This window comes from Orbicella faveolata, unplaced genomic scaffold (assembly GCF_042242905.1).
Source record: "Orbicella faveolata isolate gen_17 unplaced genomic scaffold, um_ofav_v1 contig_24, whole genome shotgun sequence".
Lineage (NCBI taxonomy): Eukaryota > Metazoa > Cnidaria > Anthozoa > Scleractinia > Merulinidae > Orbicella > Orbicella faveolata.
In genome coordinates, this window is record NW_028301552.1 from 28,970,403 (window position 1) to 28,987,500 (window position 17,098).

Here is a 17,098-nt window from a genome sequence, read left to right on the forward strand (position 1 = left end):
TTAGCTTACAAATTTAAATTTGATTTTTGTAAAGCGCTACTAAAGATTTTAAAATGATATGTATTTATTATTGAATAATAAAACCAAGATCAGGTTTCAAAAGAAATTGTGGGTAAGTCGTTCGCTCGGTGAGTGCTGCACTGGAAAAGTTGAAAATTTACATGGACATGTCAATTTTAATTTACAGCATGTAAATATTGATCTACATTCTTTGTAAATTACAATTTACATGTTAGGGTTTTGTAAAATAAATTTACAGGAAATTTACAGCTTTTAGTACGGCATGTAAATGTTCTGTAAATAGTGATTTACATTGTCTTTGCGACAATGATCATTTGAAGAACATGTAAAAACCTGTAAAATATTTTACGCACTTTTACAGTATCTGCCTTTGTAAAAAACATGTAAATTGCTTTGCTAAACCATGTAAGAAACATGTAAATAATTCAAGCAAATGCTGTAAAAAGTCTGGAAATGTTATGTTTGTAACCCTGTAAAAACCATGTAAATGAAAAAAGGGTGCCTGTAAGAAAGATGTAAAAACCATGTAAATGAAAAAAGGCGGCCGGTAAGAAACATGTAAAAACCATGTAAATGAAAAAAGGGGGCCTGTAAGAAACATGTAAAAACCATGTAAATGAAAAAAGGGGGCCGGTAAGAAACATGTAAAAACCATGTAAATGAAAAAAGGGGGCCTGTAAGAAACATGTAAAAACCATGTAAATGAAAAAAGGGGGCCTGTAAGAAACATGTAAAAACCATGTAAATGAAAAAAGGGGGCCTGTAAGAAACATGTAAAAACCATGTAAATGAAAAAAGGGGGCCTGTAAGAAACATGTAAAAACCATGTAAATGAAAAAAGGGGGCCGGTAAGAAACATGTAAAAACCATGTAAATGAATAAAGGGGGCCTGTAAGAAACATGTAAAAACCATGTAAATGAAAAAAGGGGGCCGGTAAGAAACATGTAAAAACCATGTAAATGAAAAAAGGGGGCCTGTAAGAAACATGTAAAAACCATGTAAATGAAAAAAGGCGGCCTGTAAGAAACATGTAAAAACCATGTAAATGAAAAAAGGGGGCCTGTAAGAAACATGTAAAAACCATGTAAATGAAAAAAGGCGGCCGGTAAGAAACATGTAAAAACCATGTAAATGAAAAAAGGGGGCCTGTAAGAAACATGTAAAAACCATGTAAATGAATAAAGGGGGCCGGTAAGAAACATGTAAAAACCATGTAAATGAAAAAAGGGGGCCTGTAAGAAACATGTAAAAACCATGTAAATGAAAAAAGGGGGCCTGTAAGAAACATGTAAAAACCATGTAAATGAAAAAAGGCGGCCTGTAAGAAACATGTAAAAACCATGTAAATGAAAAAAGGGGGCCTGTAAGAAACATGTAAAAACCATGTAAATGAAAAAAGGCGGCCGGTAAGAAACATGTAAAAACCATGTAAATGAAAAAAGGGGGCCTGTAAGAAACATGTAAAAACCATGTAAATGAATAAAGGGGGCCGGTAAGAAACATGTAAAAACCATGTAAATGAAAAAAGGGGGCCTGTAAGAAACATGTAAAAACCATGTAAATGAAAAAAGGGGGCCTGTAAGAAACATATAAAAACCATGTAAATGAAAAAAAGGGGGCCTGTAAGAAACATGTAAAAACAATGTAAATAAAAGAATGGGAGCCTGTAAGAAACATGTAAAAACCATGTAAATGGAAAACCTAGAAGTTGCACGGGTGCAGTGGGGGACTGTAAATAGCCTGTTAAAAATATGTAAATTAAAAAGGGGGACCTTGCAAAGGCTGTGAAAACAATTTAAATGAGCTAATGGGGGCTTTTCGAAAAACTGTTAAAACCACGTTAATGTAAAATGGAGACTCTTAGAAAAAAAAGATCTAAATTTAAGAGAAGGCCTGCCTAAACCCTGCAAAAACCATGTAACGGAAAAGTGGGCTTATTTAATATAACTCTGGTGTAATGGTTCAACCAACGGAGACTGTTGAAATGATGTAAATTCCAAGTTACCGACAGGTTCGCTATGCTCCTGTAAACGGTTGGTTGGATTTTGCAAAGAAATAAATGAAAAGTTACCCCGGCCAGGTTAAACTTGGGGGACGGGGGGGGGGGGGGGGGGAGAGAGAGGAAGGGTTGTCTCGGGTAACCGAGAACATATAAATGGGACCTTTTAAAGGCGCGTAAAGTTAAAACGTAACACCGCCCTAAAGCTCCGTAAACCTACCGTGAAGCCTCAATTAAGGTGCCTTTTACGTTGAAGCATTTGAACTTCTCTAAAATCCAAGCGTGTGCTATAGTGTGCTTTAAATTGAAGTTGGGTTAGAGGGTATGCACCAAACTAAATCGCTGCATTGATCGACACCGCACGAAGCTGTCTTCTTGTGAACTTTCCGCGCATCCACAACGACAAAATAAAACTAGAATTGTTACTGCACATGCAGGCGTCCCAAGCTTACGCCTCTAGAAAAGGGAAAAATTAATTCTCGGACACGTACGTATTTATTCATGAAGGACCATGAAAGCGTCACGTGTTGTGTGAGTTCAAGACGGAAAGAGCCCCGGTGACCGAGTTTGAACTGACGCGAGTTAGGTTAGGCAGGGAACCATAAGGGACACGGCCGGCCCAACGACCGTTTTCTCTCGAATGCTTTGAAACGCTGTTTTAGGCTATCTGGTGTACTTTCAAAGCTCTGTAGGTTAATTTTAGGTAGCGCAAAAAAATATATATATCTGTTCGGTTATTCTAGAGGAGCTTGTGTATCCCGTACTTATTAGGGCTTTTTTGTCCATTTCCCGAAAACGTTAGGACTTATCGCCTTTCCGAAAATGATAGCTGACTTTTTTTCGGTAACCAAAATGACATTTTGTGCTTTCATTGCCGTCACTGTTATCCCAGTCCCTTTATAAGAGCGTACCAGCCTTGTGAGTGCCCGATCTCCAACAAACAGGAATCAGCGGTCTTCATGTTAGGTACCAGGTCCTCTCGGTTCTCCCGCCATGTTCGGCAGTTCGTTGGAACTTGCATCGAACTCAAGCTCTGTTTCAGCGGGCCAAAATCCACTCTACCTTCGCTTCGTCATCGTGCACGGTTTCAAGGCAAAGTTTTCCGTTACCCAGAAGCTGAAGATAGCGATTACAGGCAACAACAACAACAGGTAAGCAAGTTTTGCATAAATTGAACGAGTAGAGTAAAGTAACGTCAAGATACGTATACATTTCGTTTTGCCTTTGGTTGTGAATGTGTCATTATCAAGGAGAAGTTACATTGCTTGTGGAATCGACTTTGTTGATGTTTACCTGCTGTGCATAAAGGGCTTTATTATCTGTTCTTATCTGTTCTCGATAACCGAGTAAGAGCATGCGACATTTGTTATTGGCTTATATGCACCTTATGATTCCTTCTGATGCATTCTCTTGTAAGGTTGTGTTGCCCTCTGATGTGAATGCTAGTAAGCTAAAATGTAATGTGCCATCTTCAGCAGAGAAATTTCTCTTATGCTAGTGTAAGTATTCTGAAGTTACTCAAGTGTCTACAGTTGTACCTACATGCAAGTTACAATATGCTACACAACTGTACATGGACATTGCACCCACTGGTGCTGATAGTAAGTTAAATGTTGTGAAATTTTCTTTCACAAAAAAAACACTACGATACTTTATAAAGAGGTATACATGTACCTCAAACTGTCATGAAAACTACACAGGACGTGAAAAAAAAAGGAAGAGTAACTTGCCCAGGCAGGAAAATCTACTTGTCTTGGACGACACAGTATAGTCAATCGATTATGTCATAACAATCAATAGGAATTAGTCAATGATATCAGAAATCAATAAAAGGATTCGTCATGAGTAATCGATTGTGATCAAATTTTCAATAAGCATTATCAATTTTGCTGATACTAGCTTATCTTTTAAGCAACATTTAATAAGAAAGAAATGAACAAAAGATATAAAGTGAAATATGAAATCATGAATACAATTGCATAAAAACATAACATTGTATCTTGTAAACAGAATATTTTGCTGGCATACATGTATCGGGGACTATGCTTTAGGGGTCTTTGGTAGTGCCTTTGAAATCTACATAAAAAAGTTACAATCAAACATTGTGTTGAGGGACACAATTTTTCTACAGTTTATGTGAACTAACAAAGAGACGCCAACTTTCAATTGATTCTCTAATGACTGATAAATTTGGTAAAATCAAATTGATAACTTGAAACTTCTCTAGCATGTGAGTATGAATTTCTTTCAGTTGATTGATAGCACTGATAACACTTACATTAATTTCAATTTATTGATTTATATCAATGTATGGATCAATTTCAATCGATTGCCTTACCCTGGGATGACCAGACAGCATTTTAGAGACCTGTTAAAGCTGTACATTTTACTTGTACGAAATTGGGCTCTTACCAAATACATGCAGGTTTCATGTGTCATGCATCTGTTCATTCATCTGTAGCAGGGCAGGAAAAAAATTGTAAGTCACTTGCCCAGTGGGCCAGTCAATTTCAGTTTTCGCTTGCCCCCATTTAAATATTAGTTGCCAGTGTGGTGGCCAGTAAGGAAATCAGAGGACAAATGCGCATGAAGTACGCTCGGATTCCTAACTAATTCTTGCTTTCAACCTAATAATTAACTAATCTTTAGGTCTTAAGTTTTGAAATGGAATGACTGGAAATTATCATTTATCAAGCTGGCATTTTTAGTGAGACTCACAAGACTACTGAGGCTACATTGTAATTTCACTTGCCCACTGGGCCACTGAACTTCTATTTTCACTTGCCCAAGAGCAAAATTTACTTGGCTGAGTAAATCAGATCTGGTTTTTTCCTGCCCTGAGTAGATCACAGATAACACCAAAATGTGGTAAAAACAAAAAATATTCACATAAGCCATTACCAGAGTGTGTCACAGAATCTGTGAATTTTTCAGGCGTGTGTCACTGATGTTCTTACCACATTTTGATGTCTTCTGCGATCTATTACTGAACAGATGCGTGACAACGTAGAATCTATCTACTTCGTAATACATAACAAAGAAACAAAAACAAACATTTATGACATCAGCTGTACCTTTGTCCACCAATAGAGCATAAGTACATGTAAGAAACAATCAAATTGTGCCTGCAAATAACTTGACTTATTATTTAAACATTGTTTGATAGGAGTTTGATTTATTGTGCATGAATATTGCAATGTAGAAGATAGTGAACATTGAATATTTACTGCCACACATTTTGAGTTTAGTTCTTCTACATCCTCTGACATTCAGTGCCTTCCAATCAGAGATGCAAAGTTTTTGTCACACAGTAGCTACAGATGTAGATTAAGATCTGTTTGATTGATGAATATTCAGGGCTCAAAATAATGGCCGGTCAACGGGCAATGTCTGGCCAGAATGGTCACTTGACTGGCCAAAAACTTCACTCGCCAGTCATGTTGACCAGTCATGTCATGTTGACACGGTCACGTTGTTCATTCTTGAATAAACAATCAAATCCCCAACTGTAAATCTGAGAGTTTTTAATCTCTTTTTTATTATGACTTCTAATGAAAACATAGACCAATGCATACATGTATCTGTTCGAACGGCTAAAGACCATTCGCTTGCTGTTTATCATGCGTTCAAGATCGATAGGAATGCCATTCGAGTGACTGGGGTTAATATTAAGCCAATTTTTAAACGGTCTAGCAGTGACTGGAACAAATAAACTATATTTCTGGGTTTAATTTGGCTCACATTACATGTACTTGATTTTTGCATAAATATCCTGACCGGTCAGAAACGAGACGTGACCGAGCTAAAATTACTTTGGCCATTCAACATGACTGGCTACAGTCTGATTTCAAAGGTCACAGTATAAATTGGAATGACAAGAAACAAAATAATAACTCCAATGTAAAATTCAGTGATTGATATCATACACAGAATTTGCTGATTCATACTCAGACATAACTTATCTTAGTTAACGAAATGTTTTATGTTACTTGTAGGATGAAGTAAAATTGAGAGTGGTCAATACATGCATACTCCTTGGCATTGATGCTTGATCAGGAAAAAATCAGCCACTGAGAAGTCTACAGTACTTATGACTCTATAAGGGGTCCAAGGCCCATTTCTTGAAGGCCCTGGAAACTTTTCGGGCCCACAAAGCCATCTTTAATTGAGCTGTGTCTAAAAACTAAGAGCTGTATATGCCTGAAACTTCTTGTGTGAAGGAAACCTCTGTTCATATTGAGAATAAGCGATTAAAACAGCTCTGTAAGCATAAGATTTCAGATTTTGGTATGGCTTTCTGGGTGCGAAAACTTTTTGGGACCTTCCAGAAATGGGTCCTTGGTGCATTACAGTCTAACATGGTGACCTTCAACACTTTGATATGCTCTGGCAGCTTTCTGGCATAAATTCAACCACTTAAAACATTATTTTTTAATGCTTTGAAGTATCACTTACACTGTACCTGTGTTAGTGAATTAGCATCAAATTTAAATATCTTAGATTACTAGGTTGATACTTATTGTTCAATACAGCAGCTATAAGATTTCATCATAAAAAGAAAAGGCTATGTTTACATACATGTAGTACCATGATGTGTCATGGGAACTATGGTACTAGATAGGCCTTTCAATTTCAACAGGCCCCTATGAATTTTTTTTTTACAGTACAGTTTATTATCACAAAAAGAAAAAGGTAAAATTTTGAATATTGTTTACAGTGAATGTTTTGTCAGGGGTCCAAAATGTTTGTACTGTTTGGATTCTGTACAGTTTTGGAAAAAGAAGGAAACTGTGACTTTGTAAACATAGCCTAAAAGATGTCAGAAGCCTTGTTTTATGTTATGCAATGTAGTATTCCTTTGGCATGAATGTTTTTATGATGAATTTAAAATGTCTATCTTGCGGTAAATGTTTTTTCTCCCTATTTTCTGTTATTTCATACAGAACAACAATTCACTCTATGAAAAAAGTTGATCAATACTTCACACTTACATTGCAGTAATTTTCATAATAAGGTAAAGGTAAAGTCTGCATACGAGCCACGTGGCCCAACAGGCTGGAGCTTATCCCGCTTTCTGTAGCAGGAAGCGACTAGGACTATTTCTACTCCCCCTGGATGAGATGCCAGTCCATTGCAGGGTTACCCCACCATTAAATTCGCTGCTACCCACTTATACACCTGGGTGGAGAGACACTGAGAGTAAAGTGTGTTGCCCAACAACACAACAGAATGTACCCACCTAGAGCTTGAACCCGGATCGCTCGATCAGGAGTTGAGCGCACTACATGTAACTACGAGGCTATCGTGCCTCCCCCATTTTTCATTGTTAAGGCTAATTTAATCCTACATTAATTATTTAGTAAGAAAAAACAGTTTATTCATTCATTTTATGACAAAGGTATTATCATTACGTTACATTTGACTTTGTGGATTTAGTATATATTTAAGAGAGGTATCCATTCGCAAACAATTTTAATTTAGTAATACACCTAAATTGCAAAATTTTTACTAGTTGTAGCTGACAACAGTAGAGTTCTTAATCATTTTATTATTTATGAATTAAATAGAGCTGAATATGACATGGTTTCGCACAATCTTGAAAAGGTCTTGAATTTTAGTAGTCTTCTTGAAAAGTGCTTGAATTCGGTTAAAGGAGCTCAGTCATGGTATTTTAAAATATTTTGGCCATGCACAAAATAACATTTAAGTCGTCTTGTTATGAATAGATAGAAAAGAAAACATGTTTTATTTGTTGCAATGTATACACTGTAAACCTTATTCATGGCATATAAAAACTATTTGAATTTTACTGAGTTTTTTCTGATTGCAATAAATTCCTGATTCTGTATAAATTTGCATATTTTCTACTATCATAATTAAGGTCAACAGATTTGATTACAATAAAACTACATTCCATGCATTTTTCCTCAAGTGATTATTTACACATCATTTATTGCACAGGGTTTCTGCCTCCCTTTTTCGATTTTCATGTTATTTACAGGCTCCCTTTTTCCATTTCCAGGTTATTTACAGGCTCCCTTTTTCAATTTACAGGTTATTTGCAGGCTCCCTTTTTCAATTTACAGGTTATTTACAGGCTCCCCTTTTCAGTTTACATATTATTTAGAGGTTCCCTTTTTCGATTTCCATGTTATTTACAGGCTCCCTTTTTCCATTTACATGCTATTTACAGGCTCCCTTTTTCGATTTCCATGTTATTTACAGGCTCCCTTCTTCGATTTACATGTTATTTACAGGCTCCCTTCTTCGATTTACATGTTATTTACAGGCTCCCTTTTTCGATTTACATGTTATTTACAGGCTCCCTTTTTTGATTTACATGTTATTTACAGGCTCCCTTTTTAGTGCAGAGTGCACTATTGGGATGGTTATGGGGGTTGCCTGCCGCTAAGGAACTAAGGCGCTATGGCGCTATGGCGCTATGGCACTTTGGCCCTATGGCACTATGGCCCTATGGCGCTAAGGTGTAAACTTTAATGTTTGTTTAATTAATCAATTTCAATTAATTCATGATTAGTCTAGAGGCAAGGAAGTAGTGGGAGTAGGGTGGGAAAGGTACATGTGTACTCTACGTAAAACACATTCCATCGCCGTCGCTTAACTTTGAACATCGCAAAGCTATATATTTGTTTCAGGTAACCCCTTGCTCTCCTTGTGGTACCATTCTCCTTAGAACAAAACTAATTTGCCCTAAACGCATGCGTAGATTAGTTAGGGTTCGTGGCTTCTATATTAGGTGAAGGATACATTGCATACGGAATCACGCACAAATGTTGAGTGGTTTTCCTTATGGTAGAGCTCAACATGTAAGACGCATGCGTTCTAGCATTGTTAGTGTTATACACTATCTTTACACGCAGTATTTTATATATCGTGTCATGTGACCAAGGACGGCAGTTATTTTTCAGGTAGCGCCAATTGTCCCTTTTTATTGCAAAAGTGAAACGTTACTGTGGCTGCGTAGCTTTTAGAATTACAAACAGGTCGGTTCAACAAATATCATCTGCTGTTTTCAATCTACAATAGTGTGCTTGTCAGAGTTCAAATATATTGCTTCTCCTTAGCGACTTGTTTATTTCTTGCCTTAATTGTGTCTGTAAGAGAGACCAAAAAGTTCTCAACTTAGTGGCTTTAATACTCCGCAAATTGTAAATTTGTAACAAAAGAAACCAGGAAAATGCTCAAATATTGCTGCAGACGCCGTGGCACCTAATGAAAGTTCAAATTAATTTAATCAGTCTTTGAGGAGACTCATTCATATCGGCCAAGTAGCGCTGTTTATCTTCAATACTTTTCGTTGAAAAGCTTTTCAGCCATCAATATCGTTGTGTGTTAATTTTGAATTGTTTTATTGTTAACAACAAAGGTGGCAACAGAAAAAGAAAATGGTATTTCGTGACTATCTGATAATTAAATTAGTTCTTGTTCATCGGTAAAAATTTGCATTTTTAGTAAAACATCGTCTCTGTTCCGTTTCTTCATCACTACATCAGATATTTAACTTTCTTGCATTTATCTCCAAAAAACAAGGACATCTTCCGTATGTTTTGGAGAAAACAGGGGTTTCATATTACATGGCTTTGCGAGGAAAACACAAGTATCAAGTTACAAAGTTGGCGTGAAGAGCTAAATTGTCACGTTTGCTGCTTCAGCGTATTGTTGAATTTAAAATGAACGAAAATCAACTTAAAGCACCAGTAGTAATTAATTTGTGCGTAATGTTTGGACCTTGAATGAAAATACAACCTTGAAACATACACACTGCAAAGGGGAAAAGCCGTAGCAGACTACCAAGGTAGACACAAACCGGAAGTGAACCGAGCAGGGGTGAGTACTTATGGGACTACTGTATCAGAGCTATCAATTGCGCTCTGCACTATCTGAGATTGTCTCACTAGTTCGATTTACATGTTCTTTATGGGCTCCTTTTTTGATTTCCATGTTATTTACAAACTCCCTTTTTCGATTTACACGTTATTTACATGCTCCCTTTTTCGATTTACATGTTATTTACAGGCTCCCTTCTTCGATTTACATGTTATTTACAGGCTCCTGTTTTCATTTTCCATGTTATTTATAGCCTCCCTTTTTTCATTTACATGTTGTTTACAGCCTCCCCTTTTTTATTTACATGTTATTTACAGTATTATGGCACCCTCCCTGTATTAAATTTACATGTTATTTACGGGTTTCCAGGTTGAATCACAAGAAATTTACAGGCTATTTACAGTATTTGCACGAACAGTTTACATGTTATTTACATGATCTTAGCCCTTTGCTTTGAAACATTTACAGTGTTTTCTTCATCATTTACATGTTTCACTTAAAATATTTACATGTTATTTACATGAAACCTCCAAAACATGTAAAAGGGGAAAAATCATGTAAATTATTCTTTACAGTCTTTTTTTGATTATTTACATGTTAATTACATGTTATTTACATACTCTGTAAATTTTCAACTTTTCCAGTGCTGATGACTGGAAGTATCTCAAAAAGAAGCAGAAAATATTGAACTGGGCAAATATCTTAGATTTCATTAGCGGAAATCATAATTATAAAGTTATGGTTTTCGTTTCGTATGCTAGTGTCTTTGACGAGTTTGTTCTCATGTTTTGGTTAGAGCTACATTTTGTAAATGAACTTAAACAATGTCACCTTAAAAAAAACGAAACGGAAATATTCACCGAAATGAGGACTCCCAGAACTGCTAGACCGTCTGGTTTATCCACGGCGTTACTAAAGGTGTCGTATTTGTTGTTATAAAACACTAAATGGAGCTAAGATAAAAAGAAGGAAAGGTAAATTAGTAAATAATTGAACACGAAAATAAAAGCAAAAGTAAAAATTGATGATGCGAGATTTTCATGCATAAGCAGACGTTTTATAAAAATAATCTTTGAGAAGTACATGTAAGAAATGAATATAGCTGTGCGATACCTGAGCAGCGTAAGTCTTGTTGTTAACAGTGTGTTCTGATCCTCGACTGTTTTCACAACCGAAGTGAAAGTGGAACTGTTGCAGAGTATATTCGTCGCACTCCAGGGGACCCCCAGAGAGTTTAGCGCCACCTTTTGAGTTGTCAACGTTAAAAACAGGAGCATGGCCACCATTTACAATCTGTCCAGTTACCAGGCCACATGGGTTGTCAAAAGTTACCTTTAGCGGGGAGTAACTTTTTTTCTTTGCCATCTTCGTAACGATGTTGACTGGAGACTGAAATTTTCCAGCACACAGTGGGTAAACTGAGGACCAGTTTTCAGGAGCTGGAGCTAAAGAAAACCATCAGAAACTTAGTATTATTCTTTGTCGTTGTCATTTCTCGTCAATTTGTAAACCACGCTGAAAAACTGAACTACTTCAAATATATGGGGTATCTTTTACATAATTTACATGTATATAAAATTGCATGTGTAGTAAAGTATTTTACGTTTTACGTGGAGTTCACCTAATGGTTCCAATTTCCATCAAGCCCCTTTGTTTGTTTTCATGTTTCTCGGCAATTGCGCTGATTATTTCAAAGAGGGACCTACAAAACGACTCTTCACTTCCTACCCTAGTAAGCCTTTGGCGGCAAGAGGAGAAGGAGAAAGAACCTAGGAAACGAAAATTCAGTATTGGCGACGGACCAGACCTTCTAATGCAACCACTGTGGCATGTCATGCCTGTCTGGCTAGGTCTTTCCAGGCACGAGTGTCCTTGCAGCAGACACAGATAACTCCCTTCTTAAATCATCGTTGGCGACGCCAAACCGAGAAAGACGGATCCTATTTATGTGCTTTTAGCGTTTAAAATGTCTACAGTCTTAAAAATGAATTACTGTAAAGTACAATGGTATGTAATAACTTTTCATTAGAGTGTAACTTGAAAGTTTGCAAAAGTTCATATTTAACTTCTTGTAATTTCAGCGAGGTGAAGCAAAAATAAAATAAAATAAAATAAAAAACAGAGAGACAGAGTAGAAGCAAAAGTAACGAAATGAAGGGACAAAACAAAACAGAGAAGGTCGAAATGCTAGTCTGTGTTTACCAAACATAATAAAAGGTTTACCTTTTAGACCACTGAACGGTGCGTAGGCATAATCCTTACCTAGACAATAAGAAAAATAAAATAAAACAAAAAATAAATCAATAAATAAATAATTAAGTGAAAGATAAAAATAGAGGAATAACTGATCAGGCAAAATATATTCTTTAGTGAATCCTGTGTTAAGGCAAAAGCAAAGTACAATATCTCAGGCTCCTTGAAATAATTATAGATTGATATTAAGCCTCTTTTTCTTGAATTGTAATATTATCCCTAGGTAACGTTTGATTATGTTAAATATGTAGAGTGTCGCGTAATGTGCCCAATCACAGGGTAGTCAGGACACCCAGAACACAAGCGTAAGCACAAACACTTATTGGTAGTGAGGACGCCCATAACTCAAACATAGCAACAAGTACACGGTAGTGAGGACGTCCACAACACAAACATAAACACACGCGGTATCGAGGACTTACACAGCACAAAACATAAGCATTAGCACTAGAAAGCATTTGTTCTTCTTCTTCTTGTTACGAACTGATATATACAGCCAAGGGATTTGCAGGTTTACGGTGAATTACTTATTATTAACCAAAATACTAGGAAATGTTGCCGTGCAGTTAGAGCTTACCTTTCTGGCAAGCAACTGCACCAATCATAGAAAGTAGCCACAGAAAATACATCGCGGCAATACGAGGTCTGAAAATATTACAGAATTGGTTAACATACAGAAAGAAAATACAAGTGACTATATGAAAGATCATACATTTGAACTGCGTAGAACGATGTGAAGACATGACTGATCATCGCAGTTATACACACAACTGAAGCACTTGTAAAATTAAAGCGTGAAATAATTCAGGCCAGAACGGGATTCGAACCAATGACCTCTGCGGTGCCCGTGCTGTGCTCTACCAACTGAGCTATCAAGCCCACTGGGAGCTGGTCACACTGTGAGTTCGTAATACTCATAGATGGTGAAGAATAGAGAGACTTTCAGGCTTTTGTAATGCAACTGTAATATCCCAATTAACTGTATCCTTCTATTTTGAAATTAAATAATTATACTCATTCAAAGGGCCAGGTTGAATTACCTCAGACCATGCCTTTGAAGGTATGGCAACCGGTTTGAAAATGTTTGTATGGAATAATTATCTTAAATTACAGTGGTTTTACGAAAGAAAATCGTAGTTGCGTAATGGTTTTGCATAATGACGCTCGTGTACGTTTTCCTTTGGTTTGCGTCCGCAAGTCTATTGTCTGTGTTATTATTGGCCAAAATAATCGACCTTTTCAGCTTGGGCGGTTTGTTCTCCCATGACAGACCAGGTTCGTGGCACTCTCTAAAAAACTGTTCTTTTATCTAAAATGACTCATACCGTACTCACAACTAGGTGAAATCATGTTATCACATGCACATGGTCGGTAATGAGGCAACAAACGCACAAGCTAAAAAGATCTGTTATTTAGTTTTTTCGAATAAAACTTGAATAATTTTACAGGGAATTATAGAATATCGTTCGGTGAAAAAGCGTTCGTAGCGTTTCGCCATGTTATTTAAATCGCATGAAACTTTATTCAAATCCTGTAGAAAATTAGAATCAAGACAAATCACCCTTCGTGGGAATGAGCATTAAGTATATCGATCTGCACTTTTTCATACTGATATCACAACTTCGTTTCATTTTGTCCCTCCCTTGTAAAAGTAGAGTTTCCAGGTTTGTCCCTGTTTTCCACTCGCTTAATGTGTTTTAATTAAACTCCTTCCTTGGTGTGTATTTTCTTTGGTATTGTGTTTAAGCTATGGACAGACCCTTTCCTAACATGTACATAACTATATCGATAGCTTATAATAAATAAACTGCGAAAATAGCCGGTTCCTCGACGTATTTAGCTTTCGAGAATGATAAACTTCTAAATGGCTAATTTCTAGTTTGCCTGAATAAAACAGTTAAGTGAAACCAACCGCGCCCACGGGAGAATTAGAAAGATCGTTGGTAATTCATAATATTATATTGAATTGAGTTTTTTTTCAAAAGGCCTTAGCTTTGTAATTACATCTACGAAAAGAAGCGCTGCTAAGATTATTCCGATTTTCGCCCCATTTTAATGACCAAGTGCCTAAACAGAGGCAATTGGAATTGGTATCTCAAGCTAAACATTATAAACTTGCCAAAATTTAACATTTCCAAAAAAAAAAAATGAGTGCTGGTTCTAATTTCGTTTTAATACTCTTTTCGGGAGCATTTACTTTGCACAGCGAAATTTAGTAACACTTATCGTTGCGAGCTTTCTAGGCTTTTTTAGTTGAGTCTTCTTTGTTAAAAGAGAAAAAGAAAAAGTCAAAGCGGTCAAACAATGACAAATGATTGAATCCTCTACTCAAAGCAGAAATACTTTTTTAGTGAAAGAAAATGCTACAAAATTCTCTGTCTTGTTCCTATTTAAATTGGATGATAACCAATTCGTTACTTACTTGATTTTCCCGTAGACGTCTTTCCAATGTTGTTGTTGTTTTCGCTGGCTAGTTTCAATGAAATTGTTTTCTGTCTTGCAGCAGCGCAATTTAAAGGAATTGGGTTACTCAGAATAACTGTCGTCATTAATTATGTCATTAACTGTTGCCAAGTAAATATTGGTTGAAAAACCATGACTCACAAACTCAATGGTCCTAAGTACCTCTACTCTTGATTACTTCAGAGAGCTATAATGATATTCTATTTGGCAAAGGAGTTTTCTTTATAACGAGAATAAATTTTGTTTTACCTCTTCGCGGATTTTGTACTTCAACGGCATAATGTGAAGTAAAATTTAACTCCGGAAAACATAAAATAGAACAGTATTCTTTTATTGTGCAATTGAAAACAATTTTTATTATCCTACCAAAGCCTAGCGTATTTCATGAATAGAATACAACCTTAATATACCCCAAGGTAATGGGGGTTTCCGATTGAACATGAACAAACTCTATGGCTTTATAAGGCAAGTTGTTCCTATTTAGTTAACGCTATGCACGTGATCTCAGCGTGTATGTATTCTAGATCTTTTGACTTTAGTACGAGCATCATACCAATTTTTTGTTTTAAACATCTTTCAAGCATTAGCTTTAGTCGGGTAACGGTAACTATTGTTAAGGATGATTAAGGCGGAATGGTTTTAAAACATAAACAAACTAATGACCAACTAACATATTTGTAAAATATGGTGTAACTGTCTTCATTAACTCGATGACCAGTGGACATATAATTTGAAAAAAAAAAATTGTCGTTGCGCTATATTTTTCAGCCAAAAAAATGTGTAATATAGGTCCACAAAGTTAAGTTCTTGAAGAGATATCTGCGATCTCTAAAACGTTAGACAGTATCTTTACTCTCTCGTTATTAATTTTTTTGTTTATTTTGACAGTAGTTTTTCATTGTGATTCGAACTTCTAAAAAGTAAAGAAACTCTATTTAGGACTTGGGAAATTGAGAAACTCTGTTTTTCTAAATACTTTTGATATCGATATAACATTTTCATTCTGTTATTCTAGAATATTTGGAGCTCTTGTCTGGAGCGTAATATCCCTTAGCAGACACGTAATTCAATATAAAACGGATGAACGTCAAAAGTCAAAAGTTGTTTTCGTCATAATAATAATAATCCATGCTTTTCTAGGAGTCGAGGAACAAATACCGGAGCTCTTCCTCGGTAAAAAATCAACACGAATCTCGCGTGCTTAGATAGTGTTGAGCATTTCTTACAGAGTGACGGAAGAGTGAACTAATTTGTGATATCGATTGAAGTTTCAATAATATTTCCGTGAGAACGATCAACGTAATAGTTTGTTTCAGGAAATTACCACTGACAAAAACTATCTTGCTTTCAAATTGGAATTCCACACAAAGCGCTCAATTTTTTTGGTAGTACTCCCCCCGGGGGGGGGGGGGGTTTGAAAAACTTCGTTTCCAAAATGTACCTTCGTCTACACTAAAACGCAAAGCCGACGTTTCCAAATTCCTTCGGTTTGTAGAGCGTTTTCGAAAAACTCTTTATCGTGACGGATTAGTGTGGACGGTAGCCTAACCGTAGAAATAAAGCGGCGTTTTCAGATTTCTCAAGCGTAGTGTGGACGAGGCCTTATTTACTTGCTTATGGTTGCTAATTAACTTGCTTGTTGCTACCTGCTCCTTGTTTTCGTCTTGAAATAACTCACTTCCTGGGTTCAAATTTTTCAAGAGACAAACACAAGTGGAACTCAAGTATGTTCTTGCACAGTCATATATCTATAATTTCTTCCGTACTGTATCGCAAGCGTGCTACCTTTTACTCATAAACGTTCCATACGTCAAATTAAATTTTAAATTGTAAGCCGATATCTTGACAAATAAACGTCTTTCACCTGAGGAGCTTCGTCTGAACAGAAGTCGTTTGCAAGTTACAGTTTTGGAACTGTAATTGTGGCAGCTCCCTCATATTGGTTTTAGATGTGAATTTATTTTAGGTTCTGGCAGCTTTAATTAGATTGTGATAATCGAATCAACACCGATATACTCACTTCCTAAAATGTCGATAGTGTAATGGGAACGCAAAGAACTGTTGGTAAATTTGATAGATTTCAATAGGTTCTACCTTGAGCTTAATTAGAGACCTAATGAACCTCAACCTACTTGGACTTGAGGCTAATATAACGCTCCATTAATTAAATATATACAATGACTAATATACATAAGTATTGGTGCACATAAGAATCTTAAAAATATGAATCAATGACCCACAGAACAATGTATATTTTCGATTTCTGATTTCCTTAAGAAAGCTTATTTTAAAAATTATTAGGTATATTAGTCAGAGAGAACTGAAAACATTTCTAAATTTACTTTTTATAATTACATTTTCTTTAAAAGATTCCATCATTTACGACGACATGATAATGCTACCCTCCTCAGCAATCATGATATCTTGAAAATATTAGCTTAAATGAATTACAAGTATTAGCTTAGTGGACAGCAAAGTAGAAAAAAATCAGGTCTTTTCGAGATGCCGGAACT

The 17,098-nt window shown here is 36.2% G+C and overlaps 1 long non-coding RNA gene across 2 annotated transcripts; it reads left to right on the top strand.

Annotated features, from left to right (window-relative positions):
• The first annotated feature begins 2,127 nt into the window (after positions 1-2,127).
• On the top strand, positions 2,128-7,941 carry LOC149111218 (uncharacterized). Of its 2 annotated transcripts, none has more exons than XR_016207947.1 (2): positions 2,128-3,172; positions 3,439-3,954. It is a non-coding gene; the product is annotated as an uncharacterized LOC149111218 (long non-coding RNA). The 2 variants fall into 2 exon arrangements; XR_016207946.1 differs by lacking the exon at positions 3,439-3,954 and adding an exon at positions 6,017-7,941 and having other exon boundaries at positions 2,854-3,172.
• The last annotated feature ends 9,157 nt before the right edge of the window (positions 7,942-17,098 follow it).